This window comes from Mercenaria mercenaria, unplaced genomic scaffold (assembly GCF_021730395.1).
Source record: "Mercenaria mercenaria strain notata unplaced genomic scaffold, MADL_Memer_1 contig_4978, whole genome shotgun sequence".
NCBI classification, from domain to species: domain Eukaryota; kingdom Metazoa; phylum Mollusca; class Bivalvia; order Venerida; family Veneridae; genus Mercenaria; species Mercenaria mercenaria.
In genome coordinates, this window is record NW_026463251.1 from 5,747 (window position 1) to 22,066 (window position 16,320).

At 35.9% G+C, this 16,320-nt stretch overlaps 1 long non-coding RNA gene across 1 annotated transcript; it reads left to right on the forward strand.

Moving 5' to 3' along the window:
• The first annotated feature begins 1,093 nt into the window (after positions 1-1,093).
• On the forward strand, positions 1,094-15,673 carry LOC123546351 (uncharacterized). The gene is made up of 4 exons (XR_008369585.1): positions 1,094-2,800; positions 3,229-3,381; positions 7,597-14,330; positions 15,183-15,673. It is a non-coding gene; the product is annotated as an uncharacterized LOC123546351 (long non-coding RNA).
• Positions 15,674-16,320: the final 647 nt, after the last annotated feature.

Genomic DNA, 16,320 nt, shown 5'->3' on the forward strand with positions numbered 1-16,320 from the left:
GTATGCAAGAATTTGTGTTGAGCGTCTACAAAAAATAAATATATCTATGTTACGTGTATATAACCAAGTGCAGCGCAAAAAAACAATTTGCTATATGTGAAACGATTTGTAAATCGGGCAACCTTATTTAAATTTGTTATATGCGCAGGCTAACTACCTCGTTTGGTAAATTAGTCTGCACTTATAACATATTGATGATATCTCCCGATAAAATCGAGGGAGATCAGGCATGTGAATTGACCTGGCCGTTGTGCTTAAGCTGAAAAGAACAAGAAATACTTTTAAAAAAGTAGCTCAATATATTAATGCGATATTTTCATCCCCGGTAATTTATGGACTACTGGTTTGGAACCATTTTCCGGACACATTTTCATATTTCGGCTCTATTATTCCCTAAAAAAATATTTGACATAAATGAAGCCCACACTGCACAAACTTCAGCTCCTTCCACATCCGACATAGAATATGGGTATATATATATGTCTGTTAAAGACCAGAAAAGTCATTCTTTAATTATTAAATGGTCTAGCGTCATAAATATAAATTTCGTATCCAGAATCTTGCCGAGGTGTGATAAAAAAATTTCTAGATCAGTAAATTAACAGCAGTCTGTCACCAAGTTTCAATACCTCCAATCTGAAATAATGCAATAAAACCCAAACATGCATAAAGTGTGACACAATTTCTGTTTCTTTAACAGCATTTCAATGTACTGATAGTGTGACATTAAAGCCAACAAAATAAAAAATAAATTCAGTGTATTAGTAGTCAATTTACCATCAAAGTAGATTAAGTTTGGACATAGTGTGGTAATGTTCTGTTAACTTTGTGTTAATTATCAATTATAAGTGTGCCAGACACAATCAGTTATAACTTGAATAATCCATAATTATTATGGCCTACACAATAGACATACATAAGGGAGGTGTAAAGACCTAGGGTATATTGTCCCTGAGGTGTTTCTGTGGTTATTGCTTATACTGTTAGGTATAACATATATTATGAGGCAACAAAAAACAATGTAGAAACAATATACAATAGTAGATGAGAAAAACAAGGAAGTGCCACCAATTGGCCATGTATATGTAAAAAAAAAAAAAAAAATTTTTATATGGTCAAGCTTTGTATGCGGCCAAGTGACTGATCAGAAGTGTATGCACTAGCAAATAAATATGACTGAAAATGAGGCATATCCAAGGCTTGAAGATAGCTAATTGGGCATACAAATGTTTATATAAAACAAAGCTCCTTTTTATATGCCAGTTATTTTGTCACATAGAGTTACATGATAATGTAATGATAAATTATGAAGAGATTTTAAAATTACTTGGCATAAATATTCCCTATAATGAGATAATGTGCCATGTGCAAGACCCGGACCACTAGCTTGAAGCAAGGTCACACTTAGAAGTCAAAGGTTAACATGGTCTGTTTCTTGTCTGGTCCATAAACCTGCCATTTATCAAGGGATTTGAAAATAATTTGACACAAATGTTAACCATATTGAGAAGGTGTGTTGCACTTATGACCCGTGTCTGTCAAGTCACGGTCAAGGTCACAAAATGATTCATACCTAAACTATTCTGGCATATTTTGTGCAGATAACAGTAGCATTCTAGGACATTTTTCGTTAATAGTGACAACTCTTATTCAGCTTAATTTTTGTTCTGATCAAATTACATGCATTATATTGCAAAAGCCTATTGCAGGGCATCCGTGTCCCATGGAAACATTTCTAGTTTATTGTATGATGTATAAAATTCTTTGCATGTATCCTGGGTACCTTATTACAGCTTTAAGGTTTATGTGGCTCAAAAAAATAGATCAGAGAACAAAAGGTTAGCCATGTAAAATCAGTTCATAAGAATGTCAGTCCATTCGACTGAAGCATTTCGATACCACTCCATATCTCCTGAACCTCTGAAAGGAATTCCAGCAAACTTTGGTCAGTTTTCATTGAGACTATGTGCAAAAGACATGACCCAGTAGTGCCATTCCAATGTCAAGGTCACAACTCTGGTTCAATTTATTGAGCTATGTTATTTTGTGTCTGCTTTATATCTCTTAAACCTCTGAAAGGAATTATATCTCTTGGGTGAAAATTTATGTTCACCTCATTGAGAATATGTGCAGAAGCCAGTTCAAGGTCAAGGTTTTAACTCAAGGTAAACTTATTGAGCCTTATGATTTTGTGTCCTCGCCAAATCTCTTGAAAGGAATTTCATCAAAGTTGAGTCAAATGTTCACCTCATTGAGACCATGTGCATAAACCATCATCCAGCTGTGCATGTTCATGGTCAACATCACAATTCAAGGTTAACATTATGCCATGAAATTTTGTGTCTGCTTTGTCTTTTTAACTCCTAAAAGGAACTTCATCAAATGTGAGTTAAATCTTGACCTTAGAGATATTAGCAATAATCCTGATCTGTCAGGTCAAGGTCAGGTCATAGCTGAAGGTTAATACTTGTGGCATTATAACTGGTGTCTGCCCACATTTGAGTTGAATGAACATCTTACACAATACTGTTGCATACTATTTAACTACATTATTCTTCAGGGATTTTTTTCCTTCTTTCAAATGGGCAGATGTTCAGCTCCTTAGAAATCCAGGTTTGCACTGACTATACCTGTCTTTGAGACTGCCTTGTTCAGTATGCAAAGATAAACATAAATGCACCATTGGATGGACAAAGTGAATGAAAGTATTATGTATACCCGTTTTATTTTTTCCAGGAATATCAGTATTGATGAAGAGATTCTGTATGATTATGGGTTGGAAAGTCTTCCTTGGGGGAAGGTAACACAAATTTATCTTTAAAATGTCACATTTAAGTCTGATACTAATAATGAGGTTCTTGATGTCTAGATGGTAAAGACACTGTATAAATTAGGGCTATGGAGATTTCAAAAATTTGGAATTAGTTGATCATTCAAGAAAAATTAAAGAATCCATTAATTGTCTGCAGAACTTTGTACCTTTATCATGCACAGAAATATTTCTGTTTTTGAAGCTACAGTAATGAATTTTTTTGTGCAGGACAGTGCAAATGCTCCAGTTTCTTTGCATATCAATTCAATGTGGTTAACAAACACTGTTGCCAACAACCACAAAGTACAAACACCAATAAAGCTTTCCACCAGTAGGGGACTTCTGTGTTGCCACTGCAATACTCGGTCACTTGTTTAAAATAGAGCAGACATTCAGTATGTATTGGTTTATTGCAGAAGCCGTCATTGATGGTGAAGATGGAAGCAGTTTTGATGAACTTAATGACCTTGACTACGAATCAGAAAGTGAAGAAGATGGAGATGATGATGATGATTATGAAGAAGTAGATGAAGTAATGGACAAATGGGAAAGACTGTGGGAAGGAAAAGGTAATTTTGATATAACTTGGCATAAATGTTCACCATAATGAGACAATGTGTCATGCACAAAACCCAGAGCCTAGCTCCAAGGTCAAGGTCACACTTACAAGTCAAATGTTAACAGGGTCTGTTTCCTGTCCGCTTCTAACTCTGCCATTCATCAAGGGATTTTGAAATTAAGTGGCAGATATATTCCCCAAAATAAATCAAATTGTCATGCACAGGATCCGTACCCCTAGCTTTAAGGTCAAGGTCACACTTAGAAGTCAATGGTTAACAGGGTCTTTTTCGTGTCCGCTTCATAACTCTGCTATTCATCAAGAGATTTTGAAATTACTTGGCATTGATATTCCCCATAATAAGACGACATGCCATGCGCAAGATCCGGACGCCTAGCACTAAGGTCAAGGTCACACTTAGAAGTCAAAGGTTAACATGGTCTGTTTCTTGTCTGGTCCATAACTCGGCCTTTATCAAGGTATTTGAAAATAATTTGACACAAATATTAACCATATTTAAGTGTGTGGCGCTTATGACATGGGTCTCTCAGGTCAACCTCAAGGTCACAAAATGATTCATACCTAAACTATTCTGGCATTTTTTGCACATTCTTGGGCACGCTTCGGGGGCATTTGTCACTAATAGTAATAGAATTACTTCCCTTTGTTGTTGAGTCTGCTTGCAGAAGCGAAGACATACTGTAAAACACTTTAAATTCGCGAGATCTTTATTTCGCGAATTTGTCCCGATTTTTGGCATTTTATTATTTCGCGAAATCTTAAATTCGCGATGTTAAAGTGGTAATTTTAAATTCGCGAATGTGAATCCGGATGAAAACCGGAAGTACGACTGCATTCGGTTACTTTCTGCAATTATGGTACCTGTATGACGTCACTGTTAAAAGTTTATTCTCCGGTCCGCTAGTGCGTGTTACGCTCTTTATTGATAGCAGATTAAAGCCTTTAATATCTGATATGTGCTCACTGTTGTATAGTCGTCAATAAATTGTTCCTTTTTTTGTTATTACGTAGCTTTAATATCCGTAACGTTTACAAGTGTTAGAAGTATCAGAATGGGTTTGAAACCGGCTATAATCGCAATGTAATTACTTGCCGGTGAGCTCATGGACGATGGAAGAAAAAGGTTCAAAACAGGTAAAATAAATAAGTTTAAACTAAAAAATATCATGGCTCGACTGGGACTCCATATTTACAATGAACGCTTGATCTTTGAACATTTATTATGCACCCAATCATTGCAAACTTTTCACAGTTTCTTTCAGTTTTGAAAAAAGTGTAAACCATTGTAAAATTGGTAAACAATGGTACATTTTGTATAATAATCATTTTCGTCTTTTGAAAAGGGAAACTGTTTCGTTAGGCGTGAAAAATAATTGCGTGTATGCATGCCAAATTCAAGTCGTACATGAAAGCGTGTTTTGAGGAGTTTTATGCTAACGAAACCGCCGTCCAATTAAAGGATAGTAACATTGACTCTGTAAATGCTGATTTGCGCTTGTCCACTGTGAAACCACTGCACGCTAAATGGCTTGTTAAAACCATGCAGAAAATTGAGAATGACATTGATATGGTACAGCGTGGCTGGATTCAGGCTGGAATTCACGTCACAGCTCAATTTAGAATTACTAGTACTTAGTACATGTACTATAGTATTGTAATGGAAGATAACTTTGTTTGAGCGGTCATGTACAGTAACACCGTTAGTTTCTTCCCTTCTGCTGATAGATACGTCATGAATTGGATAAATGTTTTCTATTAAATAATAAAGATTATACTTTGCTGTATACATGTATATTTTGTATATAATATAGTCATTTAACCGTACTTGTTGAACCATGGTGGAATCACGCAAAATCACAATAACTGAATTTCGTAAGTGCGAACATTTATCGTTCAGACACTATTTCAGACATCAGCGAATTTCGGATAGACACGAACATGTAAAGCTATTTTTCGCGGTCACTTTGAATTCGCGAGTACTTAACCTCGCGAATATTAGCGAAAATTAAATTCTCGCGAATAAAAGGTGTTTTACAGTAGTCGTCCAAATGGCAACTAAGTCACAATCTTGTGCGCACCATCTCTCCTCATCCCCTTGACACAATTTAATGAAACTTCATACTTCATACAAGTGATCAATAACTACTGTACATAGTTATGAATGGTGCATGTTAGGTTCTTTCAGAAAGAATATTGCAGAGTATCGGGGCTTTGTTGCTATATACATAGTGTCTGCATATGCAATTTTGTGTGCACTAAATCTCCTGAAATTATGTACACAATTAAATAATGAAACTTCACACAAGTGATCAGTAGTAACCCTAGTTGTGCATGGTGCATGTTCGGTTCTTTCAGAAAAAAAATCTGCACAGTTATCGGACTTTGATTTTTGTTACTATACTACGAGTAAAATGAAATTCTAGAAATGTCAGGGAAAAGACAGGGAAAAATGAAATTTTGGGCCGATGTTTAAAATGTTCATTGGCTTTGGCAGTCTTCAAGCAGTATTTATAAGTATTTCTAAACACATTTTGGTGTAATTGTGTATAAACATAATTTAAATGTGTTTGAATTAATTTTGCTTTTTATGTTAACTTCTGAATTTAGAAGATTGAAAGGCTTTGCAACCATTGCCTCCAGAGCATATAATATAAAAGAGTTGATTGGACGGCTGTAGAGGGGAGGAGGCCGCAAAAATATGGTGGTAATGGTCAGTGAAAAGTATGGTTTAGTCAGGGAATTTCATTTTCTCAACTAAGTGGCAACCCTGGTAAACCTACACAGTTGAAACACAATGCAATATACTCAATTTATTCATTACTGAACTATTTTCATAATGATTGCTATTTTCATAATGATTACCATTGTGGTAGTAATATTACTAACTATAATTTTCCTCGCCAGATTTCGACGAAACTTCACAGGAGTGATCAGTACCAAGTCTAGTTGTGCATATCGCCGGCACATTCCGCTTCACTGTACAAATTGGCTGCCAGAGCTAAAAATAGAAAAAACCTTGTCCGGCTTTCACAGGTCAAACTGCTGGCTGGATTTTGACGAAACTTCACAGGAGTGATCAGTACCAACCCTAGTTATGCATATCGCTGGCACGTTCTGCTTGGCTGCACAAAATGGCCACCAGAGCTAAAAATAGAAAAATCTTGTCAGGCTTTCACAGGTCAAAGTGCTGGCTGGATTTTGACAAAACTTCACAGGAGGGATCAGTACCAAGCCTACTTGTGCATATCATTGGCACATTTTGCTTCATTGCACAAAATGGCCACCAGAGCTAAAAAAAGAAAAATCTTGTCTGGCTTTTACAGGTCAAACTTCTGGGCAGATATTGGCGAAAATTCACAGGAATGATCACTATCAAGCCTACTTATGCTATCGCTGACATGTTCCGCTTGGCTGCACAAAATGGCCACTAGAGCTAAAAATAGAAAAATCTTGTCTGGCTTTCACAGGTCAAACTGCTCGCTGTTTTTCGACGAAACTTCACAGGAATGTTCACTACCAATCTGAGTTTTGCATTTCACTGGAACGTTCCGCTTCACTGCGCAAAATGGCCACCAGAGCAAAAAATAGAAAAATTTTGTCCGGCTTTCATAGGTCAAACTGTTGGTTAGATTTCGACGAAACTTCACAGGAGTGATCAGTACTAAGTCTAGTTTTGCATGTCGCTGACACATTCTGCTTCGCTGCACAAAATCGCCGCCAGACCTAAAGGTATACATAGGCGGGAGACATATATTTTTGTGACAAAAACCTAGTTTTAGGTCATTTTTCTTGTCTGGTCAATAACTTTGCCATGCATTGATTGATATTCGAATAACATGAAACAAACATTCACCATAACAAGACTATGTATCACATACAAGACTGAGATCCCTTGCTCAAAGGTCAAGATCACCCTTGGAAGTCAAAAGATTTTTTTTGTCAATTTTTTGTCAGGTCAACAACATTGAAGTGTATATGATATATGGAAATTCAAATAACTTGGCACAAACTCCTATACCTCTAACTCAAATGGAAAGATTACACATAATGGTCAAATCCAACATCATTAATATCAAGTTGTAGGGGCATTCTGTTTGGACACATAGGTAGGGTCATTAATGAATTGGAAATTTTGATATTTAGACATATAATATGATGGATTTGGCAATTTATGGAAAATACTTTTATGCTTATTGTTTTTCAGTAGAAAGGGGGATGAAAAGAAAATGGACTGAAGAAGAAGATATAGTTTTCTATGACATTTTCAAGGATGAACTTACTTTAAAAAAGATGCCTAAAGGAGGGAAATTGCAGAAAGCTGTTGAAAAGATAAAAGAACAGTTCCACAAGGATGAGAGTTCACAACATGATAACAAAGCAGCAAAAGGTTACAGGAAATTTGGTGTATGAACTAAATCAGATAGGCCTAGAAATGTTTTGTGAAAAGTTTTAAAGTGGTATAATATTAAATACCAATAAATAATATTGAAACATAAATGATTATCAAGTTTTTATCATGAGTGTAACAGTTTGTCTGCATCTGTTTCCAACAGGGTAATATATCACTGAGACACTAAAAGTTCAATTTTATTGCTCTGTAACAAAGAATAGTTAAAATACTCATTACAGAAGATAATTAAATGTTTTAATCATATCTTTGAAGTGTTCAGTGTTTGCTTTGTTTGCAGCTTTCATTTCAGTTGATATAATTGTGTTTGAGCAAATATTCATTGTAACATTGCTTAAGAAATAATTATAAAAACATGCCAAACAGTGATTTTATCATTTAATGAAATCATTTGTTTGGTGTTCCGATGTTAAGGAATTATGTCACGCGGTTGCAGCCCTAGTGCTTTAATAATATATTTCAGAACAACACTGATTTTATTCAAGGAAAAATATCACGTTAGATATATATAATTTCTATTCTAACCCAATATCAAAGATTACTATCTGCATCAATTGACTACATCCACAAAATATTTGCCTGTTTTCAAGGTGAGCTTTTGTGATCGTGCTGCGTCCATCGTCCGTGCGTGCGTGCGTCTGTAAACTTTTGCTTGTGACCACTCTAGAGGTCACATTTTTAATGGGATCTTTATGAAAGTTGGTCAGAATGTTCACCTTGATGATATCTAGGTCAAGTTTGAAACTGGGTCACGTGCAATCAAAAACTAGGTCAGTAGGTCTAAAAATAGAAAAACCTTGTGACCTCTCTAGAGGCCATATTTTTCAAAAGATCTTTATGAAAGTTGGTCTGAATATTCACCTTGATGATATTTAGGTCAAGTTCGAAACTGGGTTACGTGCCTTCAAAAACTAGGTCAGTAGGTCAAATAATAGAAAATCCTTGTGACCTCTCTGGAGGTCATATTTTTTCATAGGATCTGCATGAAAATTTGTCAGAATGTTCATCTTGATGATATCTAGATCAAGTTCGAAACTGGGTCACGTCCGGTCCAAAACTAGGTCAGTAGGTCAAATAATAGAAAAACCTTGTGACCTCTTTAGAGGCCATATTTTTCATTGGATCTGTATGAAAATTGATCAGAATGTTCATCTTGATGATATCTAGGTCAAGTTTGAAACCGGGTCAACTGCTGTCAAAAACTAGGTCAGTAGGTCAAATAATAGAAAATCCTTGTGACCTCTCTAGAGCTCATATTTTTCATGGGATCTGCATGAAAATTGGTCAGAATGTTCATCTTGATGATATTTAGGTCAAATTCGAAACTGGGTCACGTCCGATCCAAAAATTGGTCAGTAGGTCAAATAATAGAAAAACCTTGTGACCTCTCTAGAGGCCATATTTTTCATGGGACCTGCATGAAAATTGGTCAGAATGTTCATCTTGATGATATCTAGGTCAAGTTCGAAATTGGGTCAACTGCGATCCAAAACTAGGTCAGTAGGTCTAAAAATAGAAAATTCTTGTGACCTCCCTAGAGGCAATATTTTTCATGGGATCTTCATGAAAATTGGCCAGATTGTTCACCTTGATGATATCTAAGTCAGGTTTGAAACTGGGTCATGTGCGATTCAAAACTAGGTCATTAGGTCAAATAATTAAAAAACCTTGTGACCTCTCTGGAGGCCATATTTTTCATGGGATCTGTATGAAAATTGGTCAGAATGTTCATCTTGATGATATGTAGGTCAAGTTCGAAACTGGGTCACGTTCGGTCAAAAACTAGGTCAATAAGTCAAATAATAGAAAAACCTTGTGACCTCTTTAGAGGCCATATTTTTCATGGGATCTGCATGAAAATTGGTCAGAATGTTCATCTTGATAATATCTAGGTCAAGTTTGAAACTGGGTCACATGCATTCAAAAACCAGGTCAGTAGGTCAAATAATAGAAAAACCTTGTGACCACTCTAGAGGCCATAGTTTTCATGGGATCTGTATGAAAGTTGGTCTGAATGTTCATCTTGATGATATCTAGGTCAAGTTTGAAACCGGGTCAACTGCTGTCAAAAACTAGGTCACAAGGTCCCAACATAGAAAGATCTTTTGACCTCTCTAGAGGCCATATTTTTCAATGGATCTTCATGACAATTGGTGAGAATGTTCACCTTTATGATATCTAGGTCAAGTTCGAAACTGGGTCACATGCGGTCAAAACTAGGTCAGTACGTCTAAAAATAGAAAAACCTTGTGACCTCTTTAGAGGCCATATTTTTCATGGGATCTGCATGAAAATTGGTCAGAATGTTCATCTTGATAATATCTAGGTCAAGTTTGAAACTGGGTCACATGCATTCAAAAACTAGGTCAGTAGGTCAAATAATAGAAAAACCTTGTGACCACTCTAGAGGCCATAGTTTTCTGGGATCTGTATGAAAGTTGGTCTGAATGTTCATCTTGATGATATCTAGGTCAAGTTTGAAACCCGGCCAACTGCTGTCAAAAACTAGGTCACTAGGTCTCAACATAGGAAGATCTTTTGACCTCTCTAGAGGCCATATTTTTCAATGGATCTTCATGAAAATTGGTCAGAATGTTCACCTTGATGATATCTAGGTCAAGTACAAAACTGGGTTATATGCCTTCAAAAACTAGTTCATTATTTCAAATAATAGAAAAACCTTGTGACCTCTCTAGAGGCCATATTTTTCAGTGGATCTTCACGAAAATTGGTCAAAATTTTTTTCTTGATGATATCTAGGTCAAGTTCAGAACTAGTTCACATGAGCTCTAAAACTAGGTCACTATGTCAAATAATAGAAAAAACGACGTCATACCCAGTTCATGTGGGGACAGGTGAGCGAGTCAGGACCATCATGGTCCTCTTGTTTTTATTTAATGGAACAAATTGGGTCATGTTAGAATGTTTTATAAATAAATGTTTGTAGTAATCTGTTGGTTAAATTGTATTTATTGCTATATCTGGCTGACTTCTGGATCATTTATGTCACAAGGGTAAAAGTTTATTTAGTTTCCAAAATGATATCCATGGAGCAAATTTGTAAAATGATTTTACTTATAAATATAATGTTTTATTTCTGAAGTATTAACATTACTTGGAACGCTGAAAGCTGTGATGTATGGTTGTTTATATTGGTAGCAGATAATAATCTTTATACAATGTATTTCAACTTAAGTTGTGTTTGATATAACATTTCTTTAATTTGGTCATCAGTTTATTTATTAGACACATTGGCAATGTGTTTAGACACAGAACTTAGTTTTCTGGTATTTATGTCACAGAAGAAACAAGAACTATGAAGACGATTGCAGCTCAAATCAGCATTAGGTATTGTTCAAATCTACTCTCTAACAGTTGGGGTTAAATTATGTCTGGGGGAAAAATACTGTTTTTGCCCAGTCCGTTCATCCATCATACTTCATTTCCAGTCAATAACTGGAGAACCATTTGACCTAGAACCTTCAGACTTCACAGGGTGATAGGGCTTAGTTCACTCGTCAAAGGTCAAGGTCATGTGTCTGAACATGGAAAACCCTTTCCAATCAATAACTTCAGAACCACTTGACCCAGAATGTTGGAACTTCATAGGATGATTGGACATACAGAGTAGATGACCCCAATTGATTTTGGAGTCACTCAATCAGATGTCAAGGTCACAGGGGCCAGAACATGAAAAACCGTTTCCAATCCAAAATTTGAGAAACACTTGACCCAGAACATTGAAACTTCATGGGATGATTGGACATGCCGAGTAGATGATCTCTATTGCATTTCAGTCACTAAGCCGACCACCAGTGTCTATTTGATTTTCACTCCTGTGCGCTATTGACTTCTTGCTTATTGCTCACTGTGCTTTGGGGGAGACGTGTGCTTTTCTACAAAATCATTTTCTAGTTTTTCAACATTTTCATTTCAACCAAGTTTGGCATAGAATGTATATATGACACTGAAAATTGTATATGTTAGGGGAAATAAGTGCTAGATATTGGTAAAAAAGCAAGAAGAATGTTGATTTTCTTTATCGATTTCAAAAACATTATGAACGGTTTACTTGAGTCTGCAAACTATGTTTGGTAATTAATTAGGATATCTTTCAAAAAGCATGTCAATAAATTTTTAATACTGTAAATTTGCTTGAGTAAGAAAGCCATGAACCATAACTCTTCTTGCGTATTGCCTAGTGACAAACACTTACAGACATATGTTGGTACCTGCCGACAGTGCTCTCGATTACTTCTGTTGTATTGACATAACACTGTAATAATTTTACCAACTGTTTACATAACAAAGGCATACCCATATCCGTAGTAAAGAAAAGGATTTCATTTATTATCATGGGTGTTACCATTGACAGTTTGACAAATAACATACACAATTGTTACAGTTGTTAGTTTGGTATGACCAAAACCATTACTTTTTTTAAAATATGTAAAATATTATAATTATTTGCTAGAACTTTATCTGTAAAAATTAAACAAAGGAACATACATATTGTTTACTTTAGGAACTATCTTGTAAGAAAGTTGTTCAAATGTTTCATTTTATTTTTGTTACAGACATTGATCAAGATGAAAGTTTTATCCTATTAATTTTAACATAACTGTAAAAGGTACTATTCAGTAATGTTGAAGAAGAAATTGGAAAAGAATGATAGATGCAGGCTTTTAAGTGGTATTTCTTTCATATGTTACTTTTTTAGCTTAAATATTTGCTGTTTACTTTTACACGATTGTTAGCTTGCGTGAGCACAAAGTGCTCAGTGGGAGCTTTGTGATCTCTTATTGTGTGTTGGTCAAACTTTTCTTCAGGCGACATCTCTGAAACCACATGGTTGGTGAAACTTGGCCTGGATGTTCCTTGGATGATCCTCTACCTAAGTGTTCAAAGAATTTTATTCCATGCAGAACTCTGGTGCTATGATAACAGAAATGAAAAACTTGAACAGTCTTCTTCTCAGAAACCAGTTTCAATATAATTTGACAAAATTGTTCCTTTGGTGACCCTCTAACAAGATTGCTCAAATTTAGCCAAAAATATGGCTGCTAGAAGGCATGGTCTATTTTCCCTACATTTATATATTGGAATTTAAAAAAAAAATCTTGTCAGAAACTGTTTGCCCAATTACATAATAATTTCACAGGAATGTGCTGTTTTTGACCCTCTACCAGGATTGTTCATATTTGTCAAAAAAACATTGCCGCATTGGGGGTGGTGGGGGGGTGGGGAGTGATCACTATTCCCAGTGTGTTTCTAGTGGGAACTTTAAAAAATCTTGTCAGAAGCTTCATCAAGCTTGGTCTGTAGCACCATTATGAGGTCCTTTCCCAAATTTGTTCAAATTAGGACATTTAGCCCCTTTTAGGGCCTGCTGTAGCTAAAGAATAGAAATACCTTTAAAGGATTTCTCATGAAACATTTGGTGGATCTCTATCAAACTGTAACATCGTTTATAAGGTCCAGTCCTTATTTTGTTAAAATGAGGGAACTTGGCCCCTTTTAGGGGTCTCTAGAGCTTAAAATAGAAGTATATTTAAACCACTTAATTTCATGAACCGCTTGATGAATCTTCACCAAACTTGGTTGGTAGAGTCATTTTTAAGGTTCCCTTTCAAATTTGTTCCAATGGGCCCCATTGGGCCTCTTTTTGGGGTAGCTAGAGCTAAAAATAGAAAAAGATTTAAATGACTCTCATGAACTTCTGGATGGGTCTTGCTCAAACTTTGTTTGTAACATCCTTGTAAGGTCTCATCTTGGCCCTTTTCAGGGGTCATTAGCGCTAACATTGCGTTTAAACAACTTCTTCTCATGAATCATTTGACTGATCTCCATCATCTTGGTCTCTAATGTTCCTTTAATGTTGTCTTTTAAATTTCTTTAAATGGGGGCACTTGACGCCTTGAACTGAAATTAGAAATATCTTTAAATGACATTTTCCCATGAACTACTTGGCAGATCTTTGTAGGATCCTTGAGCGTTTGTGCACTTTGTTTGGTATCTGTGACATTGAACTTGTACTTGTCATTAAAAGCAATAGTATCTAGGTTAGCGATATAGGGCCATCATAGCCCTCTTGTTCATGCAATAGTTCATTTACTATTTACCCTATCTTCATCATACTTATTGTTGGCTTTTGATTCAGTTATAATCCTTAATAGTTTATTCAGCTGAGTGGTGACCTAGGTCCATTCTGACACTCTTGTTTATTAGTAGAATTTAGAATTTAATTTACTTCAAGGAAAGAGGATGTCTGCAATATTGACAGGTTTTCAACTATGCTCAAGTAGATATTGAATAACTTCTAATATTGTCAGCTTACGTATTGCATTTTTGTACCCCCCGACAACGAAGTTGTAAGGGGGGTATACTGGTTTCAGGTTGTCTGTCTGTCTGTCTGTCCGTCTATAGACACAATTTTGTGCGCACCATCTCTCCTCATCCCCTTGACACAATTTAATGAAACTTCACACAAGTGATCAGTAACAACAGTAGTTGTGCATGGGGCATGTTAGGTTCTTTCAGAAAAAAAATTGCAGAGTTACGGGACTTTGTTTTTTGTTACTATACTATATACATAGACACAATCTTGTGCACACCATCTCTCCTGATCCCCTTGACACAATTTAATGAAACTTCACACAAGTGATCAGTGACAACAGTAGTTGTGCATGGGGCATGTTAGATTCTTTCAGAATTTTTTTTTGCAGAGTTACGGGACTTTGTTTTTTGTTACTATACTATATACATAGACACAATCTTGTGCGCACCATCTCTCCTCTTGACCTTGACACAATTTAATGAAACTTCACACAAGTGATCAGTAACAACAGTAGTTGTGCATGGGGCATGTTTGGTTCTTTCAGAATTTTTTTTGCAGAGTTACGGGACTTTGTTTTTTGTTACTATACTATATACATAGACACAATCTTGTGCGCACCATCTCTCCTCATCCCCTTGACACAGTTTAATGAAACTTCACACAAGTGATCAGTAACAATAGTAGTTGTGCGTGGGGCATGTTAGGTTCTTTCAGAAAAAAAAATTGCAGAGTTATGGGACTTTGTTTTTTGTTACTATACTATATACATAGACACAATTTTGTGCGCACCATCTCTCCTGATCCCCTTGACACAATTTAATGAAACTTCATACAAGTGATCAGTAACAACAGTAGTTGTGCATGGTGCATGTTTGGTTCTTTCAGAATTTTTTTTGCAGAGTTACGGGACTTTGTTTTTTTGTTACTATACTATATACATAGACACAATCTTGTGCACACCATCTCTCCTCATCCCCTTGACACAATTTAATGAAATTCACAGAAGTGATCAGTAACAACAGTAGTTGTACATGGGGCATGTTAGGTTCTTTCAACAACAAAAATTGCAGAGTTTTGGGACTTTGTTTCTTGTTAACATAGTATGTACATACAGTCTGCATATGCAATCTTGTGCACGCCTAATCTTCCAAACCCTTGCACACAATTTAATGAAACTTCACACAAGTGATCAGTACCAACCCTAGTCGTGCATGGTGCATGTTACGTTCTTTTAGATAAATATTCTGCATAGTTATGGGACTTTGTTTTTTGTTACTATACTGTATACATACAGTCTATATACATAAAGTCCACATAATTATGCAATATTGTGTGCGTCAAATTGCAATGTACTGTGTCAGGGCATGCGGGGGGTACATTCATCACCTTTAGTGATAGCTCTAGTTTGTAAATGTTTTGAAAGTTTGAAACATATTGCTCAAGGTGAGCTTTTGTGACCGCTTGATATCTGTCAATAATTGCTAAAACAATCTTCTTCAAAACTACTGGGCAGATTTACACCAAACTTCACAGGAATGATCCCTTTCAAAATTTCCCAAAGAATGAAAATCCATTTAGAACTGTGTTGCCATGGCAACCGAAAGGAAAATCTTTTAAAATCTCCTCAGAAACTGTTAGCCGGATTTCAAAAATATTTTGTAGAAATGATCTCCAGGTGACCCTCTACCAAAATTGCTAAAGCCGTTCTGTTCTGTTTCGGTAAAAACATGGCCACCAGGGGGCAGGGCTTATTTTCCCTCAATGGCTAGATATTGTATCTCTTTATATATACTATAGGTGGAATTCTTGTATGTGTCATGTACCTGTGCACCAATCTTAAAACTGACTTTCAGTGACCATGAATGTGACCTACTGACCTACTTTCTTAATATTTTAGCATCAGTTTGACATTTGAAACATGTTCACAAAACTGGGAAAAGATTTCAATGCTAAGTTATATTTGACTTTCTTACCTGATCTTTTACACTTGTCTGTGTAGATGATATTACTCAGGTTAGCTATCCAGGGTCATCATGACCCTCTTGTTAGTATTGCTGTGAAGTTTTATGGTAAAATAGGTATGGTGTAACAGCAAATTCAGTGGTTGAAATAGCATACTCATGCCTACAGAAAATCTGCATTGTAGTTATTTTGACAAACATATTCAAGCAATAAACATACAA